At 36.0% G+C, this 24,169-nt stretch overlaps 1 long non-coding RNA gene, 1 other non-coding gene and 21 pseudogenes across 2 annotated transcripts; 1 reads left to right on the top strand and 22 right to left on the bottom strand.

Moving 5' to 3' along the window:
- Positions 1–647: 647 nt before the first annotated feature.
- Positions 648–767, bottom strand: LOC114460234 (uncharacterized; annotated as a pseudogene).
- Positions 768–917: 150 nt separating this feature from the next.
- Positions 918–1,035, bottom strand: LOC114460233 (uncharacterized; annotated as a pseudogene).
- Positions 1,036–1,193: 158 nt separating this feature from the next.
- LOC114460218 (uncharacterized) lies at positions 1,194–1,311 on the bottom strand (annotated as a pseudogene).
- Positions 1,312–1,465: 154 nt separating this feature from the next.
- On the bottom strand, positions 1,466–1,585 carry LOC114460238 (uncharacterized; annotated as a pseudogene).
- A 154-nt stretch (positions 1,586–1,739) lies between these two features.
- On the bottom strand, positions 1,740–1,858 carry LOC114460226 (uncharacterized; annotated as a pseudogene).
- A 154-nt stretch (positions 1,859–2,012) lies between these two features.
- Positions 2,013–2,130, bottom strand: LOC114460219 (uncharacterized; annotated as a pseudogene).
- Positions 2,131–2,284: 154 nt separating this feature from the next.
- LOC114460243 (uncharacterized) lies at positions 2,285–2,402 on the bottom strand (annotated as a pseudogene).
- A 150-nt stretch (positions 2,403–2,552) lies between these two features.
- Positions 2,553–2,671, bottom strand: LOC114460211 (uncharacterized; annotated as a pseudogene).
- A 151-nt stretch (positions 2,672–2,822) lies between these two features.
- LOC114460217 (uncharacterized) lies at positions 2,823–2,941 on the bottom strand (annotated as a pseudogene).
- A 154-nt stretch (positions 2,942–3,095) lies between these two features.
- LOC114460242 (uncharacterized) lies at positions 3,096–3,216 on the bottom strand (annotated as a pseudogene).
- A 152-nt stretch (positions 3,217–3,368) lies between these two features.
- Positions 3,369–3,487, bottom strand: LOC114460236 (uncharacterized; annotated as a pseudogene).
- Positions 3,488–3,639: 152 nt separating this feature from the next.
- LOC114460249 (uncharacterized) lies at positions 3,640–3,758 on the bottom strand (annotated as a pseudogene).
- Positions 3,759–3,912: 154 nt separating this feature from the next.
- LOC114460221 (uncharacterized) lies at positions 3,913–4,031 on the bottom strand (annotated as a pseudogene).
- A 154-nt stretch (positions 4,032–4,185) lies between these two features.
- LOC114460248 (uncharacterized) lies at positions 4,186–4,304 on the bottom strand (annotated as a pseudogene).
- A 154-nt stretch (positions 4,305–4,458) lies between these two features.
- On the bottom strand, positions 4,459–4,577 carry LOC114460247 (uncharacterized; annotated as a pseudogene).
- A 152-nt stretch (positions 4,578–4,729) lies between these two features.
- Positions 4,730–4,848, bottom strand: LOC114460213 (uncharacterized; annotated as a pseudogene).
- A 154-nt stretch (positions 4,849–5,002) lies between these two features.
- LOC114460246 (uncharacterized) lies at positions 5,003–5,121 on the bottom strand (annotated as a pseudogene).
- Positions 5,122–5,273: 152 nt separating this feature from the next.
- LOC114460237 (uncharacterized) lies at positions 5,274–5,392 on the bottom strand (annotated as a pseudogene).
- Positions 5,393–5,546: 154 nt separating this feature from the next.
- LOC114460245 (uncharacterized) lies at positions 5,547–5,665 on the bottom strand (annotated as a pseudogene).
- Positions 5,666–5,815: 150 nt separating this feature from the next.
- On the bottom strand, positions 5,816–5,934 carry LOC114460214 (uncharacterized; annotated as a pseudogene).
- A 157-nt stretch (positions 5,935–6,091) lies between these two features.
- Positions 6,092–6,210, bottom strand: LOC114460196 (5S ribosomal RNA). The gene has a single exon (XR_003673577.1). It is a non-coding gene; the product is annotated as a 5S ribosomal RNA (ribosomal RNA).
- Positions 6,211–6,360: 150 nt separating this feature from the next.
- Positions 6,361–6,479, bottom strand: LOC114460216 (uncharacterized; annotated as a pseudogene).
- Positions 6,480–21,846: 15,367 nt separating this feature from the next.
- On the top strand, positions 21,847–23,694 carry LOC114460193 (uncharacterized). Its single transcript, XR_003673574.1, has 2 exons — positions 21,847–22,091; positions 22,970–23,694. It is a non-coding gene; the product is annotated as an uncharacterized LOC114460193 (long non-coding RNA).
- The last annotated feature ends 475 nt before the right edge of the window (positions 23,695–24,169 follow it).

Genomic DNA, 24,169 nt, shown 5'->3' with positions numbered 1-24,169 from the left:
GGTGGATTGGAGACTGTGAATGCAGAATCTGAAAAAAAACACACACAAAAAGCAAGCTTGCATTTAGACACTCTTCTTTGGTTTCAATAAAAGTGTTCAAAACTTACAGCACACGGTTATTCCCAAGCAGTCTCCCATTCAAGTACTAACCATGCCCGGGCTTGCTTTAGCTTCCGAGATCAGACGAGATCGGGCTTGATCAGAGCGGTATGGGCCGTAAGCAAGAGGTAGGAACAAAAAAAGCCTTCTCATACCTACTCAATCACTGCACTTTTGGTGGATTGGAGACGTGAATGCAGAATCTGAAAAAAACATCAGATTACAGAATGACTGCATTAAGGAACACTCTTCTTGGTTTCAATAAAAGTGTTTAAAACTTACCAGCACACGGTATTCCCAAGACAGTCTCCCATTCAAGTACTAACCATGCCGGCTTTGTTTAGCTTCCGAGATCAGACGAGATCGGGCTTGATCAGAGCGGTATGGGCCGTAAGCAAAGTGTAGAGGAACAAAAAAGCCTTCTCATACCTACTTCAATCACTGCACTTTTGGTGGATTGGAGACTGTGAATGCAGAATCTGAAAAAAACATAGATACAGAATGACAGCATTAAGGCACTCTTCGTTGGTTTCAAATAAAGTGTTTAAAACTTACAGCACACCGGTATTCCCAGACAGTCTCCCATTCAAGTACTAACCATGCCCGGCTTTGTTTAGCTTCCGAGATCAGACGAGATCAGGCTTGATCAGAGCGGTATGGCCGTAAGCAAGTGACAGGAACAAAAAAAGCCTTCTCATACCTACTCAATCACTGCACTTTTGGTGGATTGGAGACTGTGAATGCAGAATCTGAAAAAACATAGATACAGAATGACAGCATTAAGGCACACTTTGTTGGTTTCAAATAAAAGTGTTTCAAACTTACAGCACACGGTATCCCAGACAGTCTCCCATTCAAGTACTAACCATGCCCGGCTTTGTTTAGCTTCCGAGATCAGACGAGATCGGGCTTGATCAGAGCGGTATGGCCGTAAGCAAGTGGTAGGAACAAAAAAAAAGCCTTCTCATACCTACTCAATCACTGCACTTTTGGTGGATTGGAGACTGTGAATGCAGAATCTGAAAAAAAAACACAAACACAAAGCAAGCTTGCATTTAGACACTCTTCTTTGGTTTAAAAAAAAAAGTGTTCAAAACTTACAGCACACGGTATTCCCAAGCAGTCTCCCTTCAAGTACTAACCATGCCCGGCTTTGCTTAGAATCCGAGATCAGACGAGATCGGGCTTGATCAGAGCGGTATGGCCGTAAGCAAGTGAGAGGAACAAAAAAAAGCCTTCTCATACCTACTCAATCACTGCACTTTTGGTGGATTGGAGACTGTGAATGCAGAATGTGAAAAAAACACACACACAAAGCAAGCTTGCATTTAGACACTCTTCTTTGGTTTCAAATAAAAGTGTTCAAAACTTACAGCACACGGTATTCCCAAGCAGTCTCCCATTCAAGTACTAACCATGCCCGGCTTTGTGTAGCTTCCGAGATCAGACGAGATCGGGCTTGATCAGAGTAGGTATGGCCGTAAGCAAGTGGACAGGAACAAAAAAAAGCCTTCTCATACCTACTCAATCACTGCACTTTTGGTGAATTGGAGACTGTGAAAGCAGAATCTGAAAAAACATAGATACAGAATGACAGCATTAAGGACACTCTTCTTTGGTTTAAAAAAAAAAGTGTTCAAAACTTACAGCACACGGTATTCCCAGACAGTCTCCCATTCAAGTACTAACCATGCCCAGCTTTGTTTAGCTTCCGAGATCAGACGAGATCGGGCTTGATCAGAGCGGTATGGCCGTAAGCAAGAGGTAGGAACAAAAAAAAGCCTTCTCATACCTACTCAATCACTGCACTTTTGGTGGATTGGAGACTGTGAATGCAGAATCTGAAAAAAAAACACACACACAAAGCAAGCTTGCATTTAGACACTCTTCTTTGGTTAAAAAAAAAGTGTTCAAACTTACAGCACACGGTATTCCCAGACAGTCTCCCATTCAGTACTAACCATGCCCGGCTTTGTTTAGCTTCCGAGATCAGACGAGATCGGGCTTGATCAGAGCGGTATGGCCGTAAGCAAGTGACAGGAACAAAAAAAGCCTTCTCATACCTACTCAATCACTGCACTTTTGGTGGATTGGAGACTGTGAATGCAGAATCTGAAAAAAACACAGCACAAAGCAATGACTTGCATTAAGGCACTCTTCTTTGGTTTCAAATAAAAGTGTTTAAAACTTACAGCACACGGTATTCCCAGACAGTCTCCATTCAAGTACTAACCATGCCCAGCTTTGCGCAGCTTCCGAGATCAGACGAGATCGGGCTTGATCAGAGCGGTATGGCCGTAAGCAAATGGTAGGAACAAAAAAAGCCTTCTCATACCTACTCAATCACTGCACTTTTGGTGGATTGGAGACTGTGAATGCAGAATCTGAAAAAACATAGATACAGAATGACAGCATTAAGGCACTCTTCTTTGGTTTCAAATAAAAGTGTTTAAAACTTACAGCACACGGTATTCCCAGACAGTCTCCCATTCAAGTACTAACCATGCCCGGCTTTGTTTAGCTTCCGAGATCAGACGAGATCAGGCTTGATCAGAGCGGTATGGCCGTAAGCAAGTGACAGGAACAAAAAAAGCCTTCTCATACCTACTCAATCACTGCACTTTTGGTGGATTGGAGACTGTGAATGCAGAATCTGAAAAAACATAGATACAGAATGACAGCATTAAGGCACACTCTTGTTGGTTTCAAATAAAAGTGTTTCAAACTTACAGCACACGGTATTCCCAGACAGTCTCCCATTCAAGTACTAACCAGGCCCGGCTTTGTTTAGCTTCCGAGATCAGACGAGATCGGGCTTGATCAGAGCGGTATGGCCGTAAGCAAGTGGTAGGAACAAAAAAAGCCTTCTCATACCTACTCAATCACTGCACTTTTGGTGGATTGGAGACTGTGAATGCAGAATCTGAAAAAAACACACACACAAGCAAGACATTGCATTAAGACACTCTTCTTTGGTTTAAAATAAAAGTGTTCAAAACTTACAGCACACGGTATTCTCCAGACAGTCTCCCATTCAAGTACTAACCATGCCCGGCTTTGTTTTAGCTTCCGAGATCAGACGAGATCGGGCTTGATCAGAGCGGTATGGCCGTAAGCAAGAGGTAGGAACAAAAAAAGCCTTCTCATACCTACTCAATCACTGCACTTTGGTGGATTGGAGACTGTGAATGCAGAATCTGAAAAAAACACACACACAAAGCAAGCTTGCATTTAGACACTCTTCTTTGGTTTCAAATAAAAGTGTTCAAAACTTACAGCACACGGTATTCCCAAGCAGTCTCCCATTCAAGTACTAACCATGCCCGGCTTTGCGCAGCTTCCGAGATCAGACGAGATCGGGCTTGATCAGAGCGGTATGGCCGTAAGCAAATGGTAGGAACAAAAAAACCTTCTCATACCTACTCAATCACTGCACTTTTGGTGGATTGGAGACTGTGAATGCAGAATCTGAAAAAAAACACACACACAAAGCAAGCTTGCATTTAGACACTCTTCTTTGGTTTAAAAAAAAGTGTTCAAAACTTACAGCACACGGTATTCCCAGACAGTCTCCCATTCAAGTACTAACCATGCCCGGCTTTGTTTAGCTTCCGAGATCAGACGAGATCGGGCTTGATCAGAGCGGTATGGCCGTAAGCAAGTGAGAGGAACAAAAAAAGCCTTCTCATACCTACTCAATCACTGCACTTTTGGTGGATTGGAGACTGTGAATGCAGAATCTGAAAAAAAACACACACACAAAGCAAGCTTGCATTTAGACACTCTTCTTTGGTTTCAAAAAAAAGTGTTCAAAACTTACAGCACACGGTATTCCCAGACAGTCTCCCATTCAAGTACTAACCATGCCCGGCTTTGTGTAGCTTCCGAGATCAGACGAGATCGGGCTTGATCAGAGCGGTATGGCCGTAAGCAAGTGACAGGAACAAAAAAAGCCTTCTCATACCTACTCAATCACTGCACTTTTGGTGGATTGGAGACTGTGAATGCAGAATCTGAAAAAAAACACACACACAAAGCAAGCTTGCTTTAAGACACTCTTCTTTGGTTTAAAAAAAAAGTGTTCAAAACTTACAGCACACGGTATTCCCAGACAGTCTCCCATTCAAGTACTAACCATGCCCGGCTTTGTTTAGCTTCCGAGATCAGACGAGATCGGGCTTGATCAGAGCGGTATGGCCGTAAGCAAGAGGTAGGAACAAAAAAAGCCTTCTCATACCTACTCAATCACTGCACTTTTGGTGGATTGGAGACTGTGAATGCAGAATCTGAAAAAAACACACACACAAAAGCAAACTGCATTAAGGACACTCTTCTTTGGTTTCAAATAAAAGTGTTCAAAACTTACAGCACACGGTATTCCCAGACAGTCTCCCATTCAAGTACTAACCATGCCCGGCTTTGTTTAGCTTCCGAGATCAGACGAGATCGGGCTTGATCAGAGCGGTATGGCCGTAAGCAAGAGGTAGGAACAAAAAAAGCCTTCTCATACCTACTCAATCACTGCACTTTTGGTGGATTGGAGACTGTGAATGCAGAATCTGAAAAAAACATAGATACAGAATGACAGCATTAAGGCACTCTTCTGTTGGTTTCAAATAAAAGTGTTTAAAACTTACAGCACACGGTATTCCCAGACAGTCTCCCATTCAAGTACTAACCATGCCCGGCTTTGTTTAGCTTCCGAGATCAGACGAGATCGGGCTTGATCAGAGCAGTATGGCCGTAAGCAAGTGACAGGAATAAAAAAAGCCTTCTCATACCTACTCAATCACTGCACTTTTGGTGGATTGGAGACTGTGAATGCAGAATCTGAAAAAAAACACAAACACAAAGCAAGCTTGCATTTAGACACTCTTCTTTGGTTTAAAAAAAAAGTGTTCAAAACTTACAGCACACGGTATTCCCAGACAGTCTCCCATTCAAGTACTAACCATGCCCGGCTTTGTTTAGCTTCCGAGATCAGACGAGATCGGGCTTGATCAGAGCGGTATGGCCGTAAGCAAGAGGTAGGAACAAAAAAGCCTTCTCATACCTACTCAATCACTGCACTTTTGGTGGATTGGAGACTGTGAATGCAGAATCTGAAAAAAACACAAACACAAAGCAAGCTTGCATTTAGACACTCTTCTTTGGTTTAAAAAAAAAGTGTTCAAAACTTACAGCACACGGTATTCCCAGACAGTCTCCCATTCAAGTACTAACCATGCCCGGCTTTGCTTAGAATCCGAGATCAGACGAGATCGGGCTTGATCAGAGCGGTATGGCCGTAAGCAAGTGAGAGGAACAAAAAAAGCCTTCTCATACCTACTCAATCACTGCACTTTTGGTGGATTGGAGACTGTGAATGCAGAATCTGAAAAAAACACACACACAAAGCAAGCTTGCATTAGGACACTCTTCTTTGGTTTCAAATAAAAGTGTTTCAAAACTTACAGCACACGGTATTCCCAGACAGTCTCCCATTCAAGTACTAACCATGCCCGGCTTTGTTTAGCTTCCGAGATCAGACGAGATCGGGCTTGATCAGAGCGGTATGGCCGTAAGCAAGAGGTAGGAACAAAAAAAGCCTTCTCATACCTACTCAATCACTGCACTTTTGGTGGATTGGAGACTGTGAATGCAGAATCAGAAAAAACATAGATACAGAATGACAGCATTAAGGCACTCTTCTTTGGTTTAAAAAAAAAGTGTTCAAAACTTACAGCACACGGTATTCCCAGACAGTCTCCCATTCAAGTACTAACCATGCCCAGCTTTGTTTAGCTTCCGAGATCAGACGAGATCGGGCTTGATCAGAGCGGTATGGCCGTAAGCAAGTGGGAGGAACAAAAAAAGCCTTCTCATACCTACTCAATCACTGCACTTTTGGTGGATTGGAGACTGTGAATGCAGAATCTGAAAAAAAAACACACACACAAAGCAAGCTTGCATTTAGACACTCTTCTTTGGTTTAAAAAAAAAAAGTGTTCAAAACTTACAGCACACGGTATTCCCAGACAGTCTCCCATTCAAGTACTAACCATGCCCGGCTTTGCTTAGATTCCGAGATCAGACGAGATCGGGCTTGATCAGAGTGGTATGGCCGTAAGTAAGTGACAGGAACAAAAAAAGCCTTCTCATACCTACTCAATCACTGCACTTTTGGTGGATTGGAGACTGTGAATGCAGAATCTGAAAAAACATAGATACAGAATGACAGCATTAAGGCACACTTTGTTGGTTTCAAATAAAAGTGTTTAAAACTTACAGCACACGGTATTCCCAGACAGTCTCCCATTCAAGTACTAACCATGCCCGGCTTTGTTTAGCTTCCGAGATCAGACGAGATCGGACTTGATCAGAGCGGTATGGCCGTAAGCAAGTGGTAGGAACAAAAAAAGCCAAAATTTAGATTTTTTTTTTTTTAGATGAGGCTAAGACCCTAAAAACTAGTTCAAATAATAAGGCTATAGTAAGGCATAAAAATTCAAAAACTTTGGACTATTTTTTTCTTAGATAAGACTATCACAAGACCCTAAAAACGAGTTCAAATATGATGAACAAACTTAAATTAGGGCGAAAATGCAGTAAGGCATGAAAAATTAGAAAAATGTGAAAAATACAAACATTTTTGAGGTAAGGCTATAATAAGGCATAAAATATTTCAAATTTTTGGATTTTTTTTCTGAGATAAGGCCAACATAAAACCCTGAAAACTAGTTCAAATAATAAGAGCACACTTAAATTTGTTGCTTAAAATAGAAAAATGTGAAAAAAACTAAAATTTTTGAGGTAAGGCATAAAAATTTAAAAAATTTGGCCTTTTTTTTCTGATATAAGGCTATCATAAAACCATAAAACTAGTTTAAAAAAAATATGAGCATACTTTAAATTAGGGCAAAAATGCAGGAAGGCAATAAACATTTGAAAAATGTATACAAAGCCATACAAATTTAAAAACTAGTTCAAATAATATGAGCACGCTTAAATTGGGTGCTCAAAATAGAAAAATGTGAGAAAAAAAACTAACATTTTTGAGGTAAGGCTATTATAAGGCATAAAAATTCAAAAACCTTGGACTTTTTCTTTCTTAGATAAGGCCATCATATGGCCCTAAAGACCCTAAAAACGAGTTCAAACATGATGAGCATACTTAAATTGCATGAAAAATGATATTAAAATGCAGTAAGGCATGAAAAATTTGAAAAATGTAAAAAACACCCAGACTTCAGAAGAATGACTATTTGTGGTCATTACTGCATGTTGTTACCTAAACTAGTCACATCTCAGAAACTACACAAGGCTGGTCTTGGTCAGTACTTGAATGGGCGACCAGTGAGAGTTCCAGATTCTAACGAGGATATACAGTCACTTGTTTAGGCTATAGTAAGTGTTCAAAATAAAAACTTAGATAAAGCTATCATAAGACCATAAAAACGATTTCAAATATGATGAGCACACTTTAATTGGGTGCTCAAAAAAGAAAATTGTAGAATGAAACTAAAACTTTTGAGGTAAGGCGTAAAAATTCCAAAATTTTGATTTTTTTTCTGAGATAAGGCTATCACAAGACCCTAAAAACTAGTTCAAATAACATGAGCATACTTAAATTAGGGCAAAAATGCAGTGAGGCATGAAAAATTTTAAAAATAATAAAATTTTCAAGGTAAGGCATACAAATTCTAAAATTTAGATTTAGTTTTTTTCTGAGATAAGGCTATCATAAGACCCTAAAAAACAAGTTCAAATATGATGAGCATATTTAAATTGCATGAAAAATGCAGTTAAAATGCAGTAAGATTAGAAAATGTGCAAAACACCCAAATTTCAGAGGAAAGACTATATGTGGTCATTCCTGCCTGTTGTTACCTGATCTAGTCAAATTTCAGAAACTCAGCAGAGCTGGTTTTGGTTAGTACATGAATGGGAGACCAATGAGAGTTCCAGGATCCACAGAATGAGGAACATTTTAAAAAAAAATTCTTAGGTAAGGCTTCCATAAGATCCTAAAAGTTAGTTTAAATAATATAACAATAATAACATGAAAAATGAGAAGAAAGAAAATCATCAACATTACAGAGGTAATGTTGGTGATTACCTCTGTAATTTTGGTATAAAAATTCCTAAATTTAGGGAAAAAAAATTCTGAGATAAGGCTATCATAAGACTCTAAAAAGTAGTTCAAATAACATGAGCATACTTAAAATGGGACAAAAATGCAGGAAAGCATGAAAAATTAGAAAAATGTGAAAATTATTAAAATTTTTGAGGTAAGGCATGAAATATTCCAAAATTTTGGATTTTTTTTTTCTGACATAAGGCTATCATAAGACCCTAAAAACTAAGCATACTTAAGATTGGGCGAAAACGCAGTAAGGCATGAAAAATTAGAAAAATGTGAAAATTACTAAAATTTTCGAGATAAGGCTATAATAAGGCATGAAATATTCCAAATTTTGGGATTTTTTTTTTCTGAGATAAGGCTATCATAAGACCATAAAAACTAGTTCAAATAACATCAGCATACTTAAATTAGGGTGAAAATGCAGTAAGGCATGAACAAATTAGAAAAATGTGAAAAATATTAAAATTTTCGACATTAGGCTATAATAAAGCATAAAATATTCCAAAATTTGGGATTTTTTTTTTCTTAGATAAGACTATCACAAGACCCTAAAAACGAGTTCAAATATGATGAACAAACTTAAATTAGGGCGAAAATGCAGTAAGGCATGAAAAATTAGAAAAATGTGAAAAATACAAACATTTTTGAGGTAAGGCTATAATAAGGCATAAAATATTTCAAATTTTTGGATTTTTTTTCTGAGATAAGGCCAACATAAAACCCTGAAAACTAGTTCAAATAATAAGAGCACACTTAAATTTGTTGCTTAAAATAGAAAAATGTGAAAAAAACTAAAATTTTTGAGGTAAGGCATAAAAATTTAAAAAATTTGGCCTTTTTTTTCTGATATAAGGCTATCATAAAACCATAAAACTAGTTTAAAAAAAATATGAGCATACTTTAAATTAGGGCAAAAATGCAGGAAGGCAATAAACATTTGAAAAATGTATACAAAGCCATACAAATTTAAAAACTAGTTCAAATAATATGAGCACGCTTAAATTGGGTGCTCAAAATAGAAAAATGTGAGAAAAAAACTAACATTTTTGAGGTAAGGCTATTATAAGGCATAAAAATTCAAAAACCTTGGACTTTTTCTTTCTTAGATAAGGCCATCATATGGCCCTAAAGACCCTAAAAACGAGTTCAAACATGATGAGCATACTTAAATTGCATGAAAAATGATATTAAAATGCAGTAAGGCATGAAAAATTTGAAAAATGTAAAAAACACCCAGACTTCAGAAGAATGACTATTTGTGGTCATTACTGCATGTTGTTACCTAAACTAGTCACATCTCAGAAACTACACAAGGCTGGTCTTGGTCAGTACTTGAATGGGCGACCAGTGAGAGTTCCAGATTCTAACGAGGATATACAGTCACTTGTTTAGGCTATAGTAAGTGTTCAAAATAAAAACTTAGATAAAGCTATCATAAGACCATAAAAACGATTTCAAATATGATGAGCACACTTAAATTGGGTGCTCAAAAAAGAAAATTGTAGAATGAAACTAAAACTTTTGAGGTAAGGCGTAAAAATTCCAAAATTTTGATTTTTTTTCTGAGATAAGGCTATCACAAGACCCTAAAAACTAGTTCAAATAACATGAGCATACTTAAATTAGGGCAAAAATGCAGTGAGGCATGAAAAATTTTAAAAATAATAAAATTTTCAAGGTAAGGCATACAAATTCTAAAATTTAGATTTTGTTTTTTTCTGAGATAAGGCTATCATAAGACCCTAAAAAACAAGTTCAAATATGATGAGCATATTTAAATTGCATGAAAAATGCAGTTAAAATGCAGTAAGATTAGAAAATGTGCAAAACACCCAAATTTCAGAGGAAAGACTATATGTGGTCATTCCTGCCTGTTGTTACCTGATCTAGTCAAATTTCAGAAACTCAGCAGAGCTGGTTTTGGTTAGTACATGAATGGGAGACCAATGAGAGTTCCAGGATCCACAGAATGAGGAACATTTTAAAAAAAAATTCTTAGGTAAGGCTTCCATAAGATCCTAAAAGTTAGTTTAAATAATATAACAATAATAACATGAAAAATGAGAAGAAAGAAAATCATCAACATTACAGAGGTAATGTTGGTGATTACCTCTGTAATTTTGGTATAAAAATTCCTAAATTTAGGGAAAAAAAATTCTGAGATAAGGCTATCATAAGACTCTAAAAAGTAGTTCAAATAACATGAGCATACTTAAAATGGGACAAAAATGCAGGAAAGCATGAAAAATTAGAAAAATGTGAAAATTATTAAAATTTTTGAGGTAAGGCATGAAATATTCCAAAATTTTGGATTTTTTTTTTCTGACATAAGGCTATCATAAGACCCTAAAAACTAAGCATACTTAAGATTGGGCGAAAACGCAGTAAGGCATGAAAAATTAGAAAAATGTGAAAATTACTAAAATTTTCGAGATAAGGCTATAATAAGGCATGAAATATTCCAAATTTTGGGATTTTTTTTTTCTGAGATAAGGCTATCATAAGACCATAAAAACTAGTTCAAATAACATCAGCATACTTAAATTAGGGTGAAAATGCAGTAAGGCATGAACAAATTAGAAAAATGTGAAAAATATTAAAATTTTCGACATTAGGCTATAATAAAGCATAAAATATTCCAAAATTTGGGATTTTTTTTTTCTGAGATAAGGCTATCATAAGACCCTAAAAACTAGTTTAAAATTTGAGCACACTTTAATCAGAGTTAAAATGCAGTAAGGTTTGATAAATTAAAAAAAAATGTGAAAATTACAAACATTTTCCAGGTAAGGCTATAAGTAAGTCATGAAAATTCCAAAATTTTGGATTTTTTTTTCTGAGATAAGCCTATCACAAGACCCTTAAAACTAGTTCAAATATTATGGGTACACTTAAACAGGGGTGAAAATGCAGTATGGCATGAAAAATGAGAAAAATTAATAACACCCACATTTTAGTATCTAGTATTATTAAATGCACCATAATTTATAGTTATCTTTATTATGTAAATCATTGTTTTAATCAGAGATAAAATTGGGTTAAAAAAGACAAAAAAATGATGGAAAAAGATTTTAAAAACCTCACAAATTGGTTAACAGTTGCAAATTAGAGTGGGCAAAAACAGACAGAAAAAGTGAAAAAAAAAAAAAAAAAAATGGGATGAGATAATATCATTTAAAATATCGGAACATTTAGTTAGGTTAAAAGTGACAATAATGGGTCAACATGTGACATTCAGTGGAAAAAGTGATGGAAATAAATGCCAAACATTATTTGAAAGTGGTAAATTGTCAAGAAAAGGCAATAACATTTGATGGAGAAGTGGCAAAAATGGGAGTAATGAAGCAAAAATATGTCATAAAAAGTGATCAAAAAAGGTTAAATTATAACAAGTTTGATGTAGTTACATAAACAGTGTGAAATAAGCAAAAATGTCAAACCTAAGAACTTATTATTAATGATATTTAATCATAATAATGATACCATCTCTGAGAGCTAATAAAGAGCTCCCTCTAGTGGATGTTTCTCATATTGCGTCTGTCAAATCTGGACACTTATGTTAAGAGATTCATTCTTGACAGTTTATTTATGTTACAAATATTTTATCTCTTAATCCTCCAGTTGAACAACAGTAAATTGTTTCATTTGTTTCTGTATTAGTTTGATATTATCAATAATTTCATCATATGTGAATTAACCTGAATTCAACCATCAAAACCACAGTGGTGTAGTTTTCCACGTTTACATGAAAGAATAAATTCTCTGTTTTTATTATTATAATTTTTTCCTAGGTCTCCAATGTTGGAGACCAAAAACCTTTCTGTGTGGAGTTTGCTTGTTCTCAATGTAATTTATCCTGGTGCTCTTGCTTTTCTATGGCAATTCTAAGCTGAATGTAAATGTGTTTAGAGTTTCTATTATCAAATAACATTGGGAAAATATTAAAATATGTATAGCTTTTTGTAGTTTACATGAATCATGTTGCTTTACAACACACCAAATAGTCATGATTCCTGCCTTAAGATTTTCACAACTATTAAAAATTGTAATAACAAAAATAAATTAATTGTTTTATTTTTTCATCCACAAAACTTGACATGATATTGATTGTAATTATGTCTTTGTCTTTATTTCAGATGAAAAATGTGATAAGAGTTATTTTGATTTTAAATGGTCTTTTCATTATTGTAAAATGCATTTAAAATCATTGTTTGTTTTTAAAAAATGTTTATGTCTCCTGTGTCGTTATTTAAATTCCTCATATGAATCACTTTAAATGCTAAAATGTGCTGCATAATGATGCCTTGCCTTATTGGTCTAATACATTATTTTCTGTCACGAAAAATCATAGTTTTAATCACAAAAAATGATTGATTTCCGGATTGTCTGGAACGCATCATTGGAGGACCAATCATTAAGGAGCTAGCTAGAGTGGGCGTGTCTTAAACCTTACTGCACTGACACACGCGCATCGTTCGAGCGTTAAAAACTTGTTCTTTCAACTTGAAAGAGGAAACTTCTTCAGTCTAAACTAGTCCTGTGAATATGAGCACTTTTACCTGCGATTTGGACACAAATAATAACATTTCTACGCCTGCAAAGCCAACGATGGACAAACTATTCCAATCACGTAAGTAGCCTCGATTTACAAACATGTTTACTTACTGGTTTTGATAAATTGCTGACTGATTGTTGCTTTAAGCACTAATTTATCACTCACTTTTATTTAATAGTTTCTTCAGATTCTAAGCTTGGGTTAAAACTTTACTTTGATTTAAACTTCTGAAGCTGTTCAATGCTTTTTTTAGGTAGTTTATTCCTCAGCACCAGTTTACGTTTTGTCTTTTTTGTTTTATTTCACCTTTTTATACATGTGGCCTATAATAGCCTCATCAATAGAAATATTAATGTGTATAGGCTTAAATAGGGGTCATTTGTTGTATTTGTTCTAACTTTAAAGGTGACAGTAACCCTAATGTAACCCATTTAACTGCACTTCCGTTTATTATTTCACCTTGGTGTTTGTTTTTTAAAATTGTAGAGCATAATGCAGCACTTATTCATAATCCTACCGTTTAGAATAGTGTTTTTCAACCTTGGGTCGTGACCCCATGCGGGGTCGCCTGGAAATAATATGTGACCTGAAACATCTACTAATAATAAAATAAAAATTAAAAAAATTACTGATTTAAATCACATTCTAATAGTTTTTTGAATTACCATTTTTTTACTTTTTATTTTTTCTTTAAACCTACTCACAATCTCCAACAACTGTATTCTATATTTACATTTTCTAAAATATAGATGTAGTTCAAATAAAATGCAATATAAAAATATCTGAGCTGTGACTTTCTGCACTAATCCTAGATACTCTGTATTTGTAAATGTAACACACTATAACAAACATGATCAAATACAAACTTTAGAAAAAAAAGTCATGAAATTGGTCAAATAAAAATGGGGTCACGACAAAAAAAAAAAAAGGTTGTGAACCACTGCTTTAGAAGTTTAGTGACTATAATGAACTCCCTGTATCTTGTGTTTTTCAGCTTCAATGAGGACTGTCATCGTTCTCAATTTCTTAAGGAAAGCGAGTCAGATGCGACACCAGCCGTACCTTTACGCCCAGGCCTGCACTGACTTTACAATGGACTGGCCCTCCTGCAGACCACCTCGGCCTTTGTTTTCAATGTACGGACCTTTCTACTCTGAACCAGTTTGTGGTGGTACCCACACCTGGGAGGAAGAAGGCCTTCTGATAGATCAACCCATCACGCCTCCCAGTATGAGCACACCTCCTGAGGTCACAGAAAGCAGATGCTCTCAAACCAGCTCAGCTTTGGTTCCACTGGTCCCAACGCAGCTCATGTGTCTGACATTGGTGGAGATCACTTATTCCTCTACAGTCCTATCTCTGACATATCTGGATGTGTGGCTGACGGCTTCCCTTTGCAGCGACAAACTGTTACTGAAGCTGAGGAATAGAATGTTTAACCCTCAACAAAACCTTTATCTGTTTTTTAGGGCAAGTTCCAGCTCAGAGAATGCTTGACTGGTGAACACTTGTAGAGGAAATATATAATGTATAAATAATCATATCCTTTTTATTAAATCAAATATTCAGCATTTAAAGTTGTGATGTGTTATATAATGTGTTTTAAAATCTTCAGAATTCATGCTTCTTAGGTTTTTGTAATGTTGTAAAAAAAAATTCTGTCTGATGAAATAAAAATGAGTGTACGACAATAATATGTCAGTGTGGATTTATTCAGGATCCTGAATGAACATAATTTACAGAAACAAAGAAGTGTCTGTAAAACTGAACAAGAAAAAAAATATGTTACATGTTTGACCACTGAGAGTTCCAGTTACCTCAGAGGGTTGGCAGTTACCTAGTGAGGCTATAGTAAGGGTTAAAAATGGAAACATTGTACACACTTATTTTTCTGAGATATGGCTATCATAACACCCTAAAAACTAGTTCAAATATCATATGATGAGCACATTTAAACTGGGGTGAAAATGCAGTAAGCCCTGAAACATGAAAATTTCGCAATTTTTTTTATGAGATAAGGCTATCATGAAACCCTAAAAATTAGTGGAAATATGAACACGCTATAATTTGGGCGAAATAGCAGTAGGGCATGAAAAATTTGAAAAATGTGAAAATTATTAAAATAAGGCATACAATTTCCAAAATTTTAATTTTTTTTTCTGAGATAAGACTCTAAAAACCAGTTCAAAAACGATGAGCACACTTAAATTGCATGAAAAATGCAGTTAAAAAGCAGCAAGGCATGTGCAAAACACCCAGATTTCAGAGGTCAACATATATGTGGTCATTCCTGCCTGTTGTGTCCTGATCTAGTCAAAGCTCAGCAGAGCTGGTTTTGGTTAGTACTTGAATGGGAGATGAATGAGAGTTCTAGGTTCCACAGAAAGTGTAAAGTCACTTGATGAAGCTATGGTAAAAAATATTTTTTCTTAGGTAAGGCTATCATAAGATTTTAAAAATTGGTTAAAATGATGTGATAACAATAATAACATAAAAAATAAGGAGAAAAAAAAAAAAAAAACACCCACATTACAGAGGTAAGGCTATAGTATAAAAATTCCAAAGTTTAGGAAAAGAAATTCTGAGATAAGGCTATAATAAGACCCTAACAACTCGTTCAAATACACAAGAGCATATTTAAATTAGGGCAAAAACGCAGCAAAGAATGAAAAATTAGAAAAATGACGTCCGTAGTCATGAAGTCCTTTGAGAGGCTGGTACTGAGCCATCTGAAGGACATCACAGGACCCCTGCTGGACCCCCTGCAGTTTGCCTATCGGGCAAACAGGTCTGTCGAGGATGCAGTCAACATGGGACTGAACTACATCCTGCATCACCTCGACTCCCCAGGGACCTACGCTAGGATCCTGTTTGTGGATTTCAGCTCTGCGTTCAACACCATCATCCCGGACATCCTTCACCAGAAACTCACCCAGCTCACAGTGCCGGCCTCCACCTGTCAGTGGATCACCAACTTCCTGACTGACAGGAAGCAGCAAGTAAGGCTGGGAAGCATCACATCCAGCACCCGGTCACTCAGCACTGGCGCCCCTCAGGGGTGTGTTCTCTCCCCACTGCTATTCTCCCTCTACACCAATGACTGCACCTCAGGGGACCCCTCTGTGAAACTCCTGAAGTTTGCAGACGACACCACCATCATCGGTCTCATCAGGGATGGGGACGAGTCTGCCTTCAGACGGGAGGTGGAACAGCTGGCTCTCTGGTGCAGTCAGAACCACCTGGAACTGAACCCACTCAAGACTGTGGAGATGACAGTGGACTTCAGGAGAAATCCCCCCCCACTCACCCCCCTTACCATTCTGAATAGCAAAGTGGCTACCGTGGACTCCTTCAGGTTCCTGGGATCCACAATCTCACAGGACCTGAAGTGGTCCTCCCACATAGACACAACCAGGAAAAAGGCACAGCAGAGGATGTACTTCCTGCGTCAGCTGAGGAAGTTCAACCTGCCCCAGGAGCTGCTGATAATGTTCTACACCTCCATCATTCAGTCTGTTCTGTGCACCTCCATCACTGTCTGGTTTGGATCTACAACCAAACTAGACAGACACAGACTACAAAGGATAGTCAGGACTGCAGAAAAGATCATTGGTGTTGATCTGCCCTCCATCCAAGACTTATACCTGTCCAGGGTCAGGAAACGGGCAGGTAGCATCACTGCAGACCCCTCACACCCTGCACACAATCTGTTTAAACTCCTCCCCTCAGGCAGACGCTACAGATCACTGTACGCCAAAACTACCCGCCATAAAAACAGTTTCTTCCCTCAGGCTGTCACTCTGATCAACACGAAACAGTCAAAGAGTGTCAGACCTGGTTCTGTTACTGTGATATAACCTGGAACTAAGCATATCAACCCTGGAACAACCTTGTCACTGTGAATGTTCATGGACATAATTTTTTCATTTAAATGTTCACCTATTTGCACTACTCATCAATGCACTACTGCACTATTATCTTATTATTATTATTATTATTGTATTCTTATTTTATTCATTATTATTATTATTATTATTATTATTACTATTATTATTATCTTGTTATTTTTATTTAGTTTGCACATATTAGTCTAACTACTCTTATATTTATGTTTATACTTCTTTTTTCTTTTTCTTTATTTTATTTCTTTATCTTTATTCTAGTTGATTGTTATTATTTAATGTTATACTACATGAGAGAGCACAGGTCACCAAAAGAAATTCCTCGTGTGTATTCATACACCCCTGGCCAATAAAGTTGATTCTGATTCTGATTCTGAAATAATAAAATTTTTGAGGTAAGGCTTACAAATTCCAAAATTTAGATTTCTTTTTTCTGAGATAAGGCTATCATAAGACCCTAAAAACTAAGTCAAATAACATGAGCACACTTAATATGGGTGCTTAAAATAGAAAATTGTGAGAAAAAAAAACAAAAATGTTTGAGTTCAGGCTAAAGTAAGGCATACAAATTCAAAAATGTTGGCCTTTTTTTTCTGATCTAAGGCTATCATAAAAGCATAAAACTAGTTTAAAAAAAATTATGAGCATAATTAAATTAGGGTGAAAATGAAGTAAGGCATGAAAAATTTGAAAAATGTGAAAATTATTCAAATAAGGCATACAATTTCCAAAATTTAATTTTTTTTTTCTGAGATAAGGCTATCATAACACCCTAAAAACTAGTTCAAATATCATGACTACACTTAAACTGGGGTGAAGATGCAATAAGCCCTGAAAAATGACAAAAATGTGAAAAACACCCAAAATTTGGGGCTACGGCTATAGTAAGGCATACAAATTCAAACATTTTGGATTCATTTTTTCTGAGATAAAGCTGTCATAAGACCCTAAAAACTAGTTCAAATAACATAAGCATACATAAAATACAGCGAAAACATAATAAGGCATGAAAATTTAGAAAAATGTGAAAATTACTAAAATTTTTGAAATAAGGCTATAATAAGGCATGAAACACCCAAATTTCAGAGGGAAGACTATATGTGGTCATTCCTGCCTGTTGTTACTTGATCTAGTCACAGCTCAGAATCTCAGCAGAGCTGGTTTTGGTTAGTACTTGAATGGGAGACCAATGAGAGTTCCAGGTTCAACAGAGAGTGTACAGTCACTTAATGAGGCTATGGTAAAAAATAAAAACATTTTTTAAATTTTTTTTCTTAGGTAAGGCTACCATAAGACTATAAAATTTAGTTTAAAGAATATGATAACAATAATAACATGAAAAATAAAACAAAAGAAAAAAACCCACATTACAGACAGAAGGCTATAGTAATTTGGCATTTTTTTTTCTCAGATAAGGCTATCATAAGACCCTAAAAACTCGTTGAAAAATATGAGCACACTTAAATTGGGTGCTCAAAATAGAAAAATGTGAAAAAAAACTCAATTTTGAGATAAGGCTATAGTAAGGCATAAAAATTCAAAAAGTTTGGACTGTTTCTTTTGTAGGTAAGGCTATCATGTTATTATGAAAACAATAACATGAAAAATGAGAAGAAAAAAAAAGAAAAACAAAAGATAAACACCCACATTACAGAGGCAAGGCTATAGTACGGTATAAAAATTCCAAAATTTAGGAAAAAAATTCTGAATTAATGCTGTCATAAGACTTTAAAAACTAGTTTAAATAAGATGAGCATACTTAAATTAGGGCGAAAACATTTTTACTAAACATTTTGAGGAAATGCAATAAGGCATTAAATATTCCAAAATTTTGGATTGTGTTTTTCTGAGATAAAGCTATCATAAAACCATTAAAACAAGTTTAAATAATGAGCACACTTAAATTGAGGCGAAAATGCTGTACGGCATGAAAAATTTAAAAAATGTGAAAATTACAAAAATTTTTGAAGTAAGGCTATCGAAAGGCATACAAATTCCAAAATTTAGATTTTTTTTCTGAGATAAGGCTGTCATAAGACCCTAAAAACTAGTTCAAATAATATGAGCATACTTAAATTGGTGCTCAAAATAGAAAAATATGAAAAAAACTAACAATTTTGAGGTAAGGCTATAGAAAGGCATAAAAATTCAAAAAGTTTGGACTTTTTTCTTTCTTAGATAAGGCCATCATAAGACCCTAAAAACTAGTTCAAATAATATAAGCAATACTTACTTAATATTGGTGCTTAAAAATTGAAAAATGTGAAAAAAAACGAAAAATTCTGAGGTAAGGCATACATACTTGTTTATGACGTCACTTTGTGCAGTTACTTTCGGGGTCGCAGAGACAAAGGGTCTAATTTTGTGGCCCTGGGGCCACCAGCTAAAAATGTCTGGTCTAAGATATGACTCAGCAACATGCTTATAGAGCAGGGTTTCTCAACTGGTGGGTCAAAGCATTTGTAAAACAGGAAAAGTTAGGAAAAGATCTTGTGTTTACAATTGGATTTATTATCACAGAGGAACAATATCTCTGAGAGCTAATAAAGAGCTCCCTCTAGTGGATGTTTTTCATATTGCGTCTGTCAAATCTGGACACTTATGATAAGAGATTCACTCTTGACAGTTTATTTATGTTACAAAATATTTTATCTCCTAATCCTCCAGTTGAACAACAGGTAGATTGTTTCATTTGTTTCTGTATTAGTTTGATATTATCAATAACTAGTACAGTGCCCATCGGAAGTATGCATTCATATAGTGGGCGCTTAAGGAGAGTTGTCAATTACGGGCATAATAATATACTCTGTAGCATTATTAAGGGGCATATTTGCAGGTGCAAAGTAAAATAACGTGTGCAATTTCCCTGGTTTAATTCTATTAGACATGCGCATGATGAATGTGTTGGTTTTTTTTTACTCATTTTTATATTTTTTGTTTTAATTATTGTTTGTTGTTGCCATTGTAGTGTTATTCTGGAGTCATTTTGTGTATTTTTTTTTATGTAGTTTTGTGCATTTCTGTTATTTTCGTGTATTTTTTGTATAAATATTTAGTTTTGTGTATATTGAGTCATTTTTATATTTTTGTTGTTTGGTGTATTTTTCTGTAATATATGTTTTTTGGAGTCAGTTTGTGTGTTTTTGGAGCCTTTTGTATATTTTTGTGCATTTCTGTTGTTGTTTTGTGTACTTCCTGTATAAATATTGTTTCTTTTTTGTTTTCCGTCATTTGTGCATTTTTTTTGTATATTTATTGTTTTTTGTTGCATATGTAGTGTGATTCTGGTGTCATTTTCTATCTTTTTCTAGTGTAGTTTCTTGCATTTCTGTTGTATTTTGTGTATTTTTTGTTTAAATATTTAGTTTTGTGTATTTTGAGTCATTTTCATATTTTTGTTGTTTGGTGTGTGTCGGGGGGGAATCCATTCTAAATTCATGCGCACCAGTCCATCCACGTGTACCTGCCTAACTTTCACTAAACGTATCTATTGTCAGTAGTTAGATGTAGTGGCAGGTGTGTCGTGAGAGAAGCTGCAGTAATCAGGTGACCTTCACTATGTAACATGTAAACACTTAGATCTGACTCAGAGCGTAACACTACAGTCAATACCACTCTATGGACGGGTGTCATGACACAGACTGTAACCGGACTGCATGGTGGTCCGTTATTCACTCAACACTCACATACCTGCACGCATGTCACATAGACGGTGATCGATAGTGAAGCCCACCTGATCGGGGGAGGGTGTGTGTGTGTGTGTGTGTGTGTGTGTGTGTGTGTGTGTGTGTGTGTGTGTGTGTGTGTGACTCTACCTGAGACTCTAACTCCTCCGTTGGTTCTCACACACACGCACCGCGAAAAAATGTGCAGCTTTCAACACAGCAGCCATTGCCGTCCATAACTTCCGGGTGAGCTCTGTCCGGTCTAAATAGCGAAAGGTCAAACTAACATGAAAATAAACGTAAAAAGTATGTTTCCTCAAAAGATAAGTCCACGGGGGCGCACTACCACGCTACGGACGTGTGTCGTGACACAGACTATAACCGGACTAAATGGTGGTCCAATATACAACTTCCGGGTGAGGTCCGTCTATCGCCCCCTCACACCCTGAGGTCAAAAGTTGAATAAGTTTCATTTCGGGGCCGTCCAGAAGTGAAATAAAATTAAAATAAACATTTTGAAATCACCAAATTACTCTAAAATAACAAATACACACACTCGGGGTATTTGGAACCCGTCGACCGAGTTTCCGGTCGAACTCGCATCGCGTCGGGGAGATATTTGACACACACACACACACACACACACACACACACACACACACACACACACACACACACACACACACACACACACACACACACACACACACACACACACACACACACACACACACACACACACACACACACACACACACACACACGAAGGAGGATGAGGTGCATTTATATGCAGTGCACTAATTACTTAGTGGCCACACTGCCCCCCTGTGGTAGGGGGAGTAACTCCCTCTTGCCACACATAGACATTATATACTTGTTTTTTGTTATTTTTTTGAGAATATTGTCTTTATTGACGATTATAAATACATGGAGCTAACCTGTTGAACTCGATGCTTCTTGCCCAGTGAAGCTGTGGTTGCTGATTAGAAGAGCTTTTTATTATTATTATTATTATTATTATTATTATTATTATTATTATTAACAAATGAAGCTTACAGGTTTACATTTTTCAAAGAGCAGTTGCACAAAGAGCGTGAAAAAAAATGAAATGAGCAGAAAAAAAATAACATCACAATTTGTAACAATTGTATAAGCCAACAACATTAAGGTGCAATGGGGTCAAAAGACATAGCTATTAGATTATTATAAAGCCATACAGCCTTCTTGGAGTTACATAGTTTTAAAGAGTTCTTCAGAGTTATTAGTTCTTTTAGAAACACAATAAAAACAGGTTGACATTATATACGTGTTATAATGTCTATGGTGCCATAGACATTAAAAACCACCACCGAAGAAGAAGAAATTCCTAAAATGAATCACTTTGAATGCCTTGCTGATAAAATGTACTACATAATGTTTCCTTGCCTTATTATTGTCTAATACATTATTTGTCATGAATAATTATAGTTTTAATCACAAATTATTACATTTCCGGGTTGTCTGGACTGCATTACTGATGGACCAATCATTGAGGAGTTTGCCTTAGTGGGCGTGTCTTCAGCGGTAACCACAGTGACAGACGTGCGTCACTCGAGCGTTAAAAACTTGTTCTTTCAACTTGAAAGCGGAAACTTTTTCAGTCTCTAATATTCCTGTGAATAAAAGCACGTTTACCTGCGCTTTGGACAGAAATAACAACATTTATACTTCTGCTAAACAAACGATGGACAAACTATTCCAAACACGTAAGTAGCCTCGATTTGCAAACTTGTTTACTTCCTGTTTTCTATCAATTGGTGACTGATTGTTGCTTTAGTAAGTAAGGTTTATTTCTAGAGCACCTTTCACAGACAGAGGTCACAAAGTGTTTTACATATCAGCTCATTCACACTCACGTTCACATTCACACACCACTGGAACAGAGCTACCATGCAAGGCGCTAGTCAACCACTGGGAGCAAAGACACTTAGACACACAGACCGGTATAGACAGGGATCGAACCCTCAACCTCTCAATCAGAGGGCTATGTATTTAATAGCTTCTTCAGATTCTAAGCTTTATAGGTTAAAACTTTACTTTGATTTAAACTATTAAAGGCACTATTAGATTTTCTTTCTAGGTAGCCTACTTCCTCAGCAACAAGTCTTATCAATAGAAATATCAGTGTTTTTACTTAAAATGGGGTAATTTGTTATATATTTTTTATTTTTAGTGCCTCCTAAATAGTAAATAATAAAATTAAATTTAAAAAAAATTACTGATTAAACTGATATTTTTTTATTTTTGAATTTACAATTGTTTTTTCAAAATAAAAAACCACACACAATCTCCAACAACAGTATTCTATACTTTCACTTTCTCAAATATAAATCTAGTTAAAATAAAATGAAATATAGAAATATCTGAGTTGGTGCTTCTTGTCACTTTCTGCACTAATCCTGGATACTATGTACTTGTAAATGTAACACAGTATAACAAACATGATCAAAAACTAAATTCAGAGAAAAAAAAATGTTTCTTGGGTAAAATAAAAATGGGGTAACGACAAAAGAAAAAAGGTTGTGAACCACTGCTTTAGAAGTTTAGTGATAATAATGAACTCTCTGTATCTTGTGTCTTTCAGCTTCGATGAGGACTGTCATCGCTCTCAATTTCCTAAGGAATGCGAGTCAGATGCGTCACCATCCGTACCTTTACGCCTAGGCCTGCACTGATTTTACAATGGACTGGCCGTCCTGCAGGCGACCACGGCCTGTATTTTCAATGTATGGACCGCCCATCTCTGAACCAGGTTGTGGTGGTACCCACACCGGGGAGGAAGGAGGCCATCTGTGGGATCAACAACACATCTTGCCTGGCAGCATGAGCCAACCTCCTGAGGTCACTGAAAGCATTTGCTCTCCAAACCAGCTCAGCTTTGCTTCCACTGATCCTAATGCAGCTCATGTCTCTGACATTGTTGGAAACCTATTCCTCTACAGCCCTATTTCTGACTTATCTGGATGTGTGGCTGATGGCTTCCCTCTGCAGAGACAAACTGTTACTGAAGCTGAGGAACAGAATGTTGAACCCCAACAAAACCTTGAATCTGTTTTTAGGCCAAGTTACAGACGATCCTCCAGCTCAGAGAATGCTCAACCTGTGAACACTTGTAGTGTAAATATATAATGTATATAATCCTCATATCCCTTTTATCAAATCAAATATTCAGTATTAAAAATGTGATGTGTTATTTAAACTGTTTTACACTTTTTTAAAGAGTACTACTCTCTAAAAATCTTCATATTCATGCTTCTAAGGTGGAAAAATTATATGTGTGATGAAATAAAAATGAGTGGATGACAATAATATGTCTTTGTGTGGATTTATTCAGGATCCTGAGGGAACATGTTTTACAGAGACAAAGAAGTGTCTGCAAAAAAGTTTATCTGTTTCTTTATGGTCAGATATAGGAGGGTTTGCTTTCTAAGCAAAAACATGACATCAGTGTCTTAGAAAAATTACTAGTATTATTATTTGTGTCATAGTATATATTCATCTTAAAGATGTAGCCGAATTCCTTCTTTTAATCACAGATAAAATTTGTTAAAATTTACAAAAAATGGTAGAAAACGTGGTAAGATGGGATTTTAAAAATCACCAAAATATTTTTCTATTGTGTTTTTTATTTTTTTTGTATTGGTTTTTGGAAACATTGTTGTGTATCTGTAAAAATTTTGTACATTTTCTTCTCATTTTAGGTGTTGTTGTTTTTTTGTGTTTTTGTAATTAAATTTGTTGTCCTTTTGTATATTTTAGCTTGTTTTAACGTTCCAGTGAATAA

This window comes from Gouania willdenowi, unplaced genomic scaffold, assembly GCF_900634775.1.
Source record: "Gouania willdenowi unplaced genomic scaffold, fGouWil2.1 scaffold_419_arrow_ctg1, whole genome shotgun sequence".
NCBI classification, from domain to species: domain Eukaryota; kingdom Metazoa; phylum Chordata; class Actinopteri; order Blenniiformes; family Gobiesocidae; genus Gouania; species Gouania willdenowi.
This window is presented reverse-complemented; position numbering and strand designations above follow the sequence as displayed.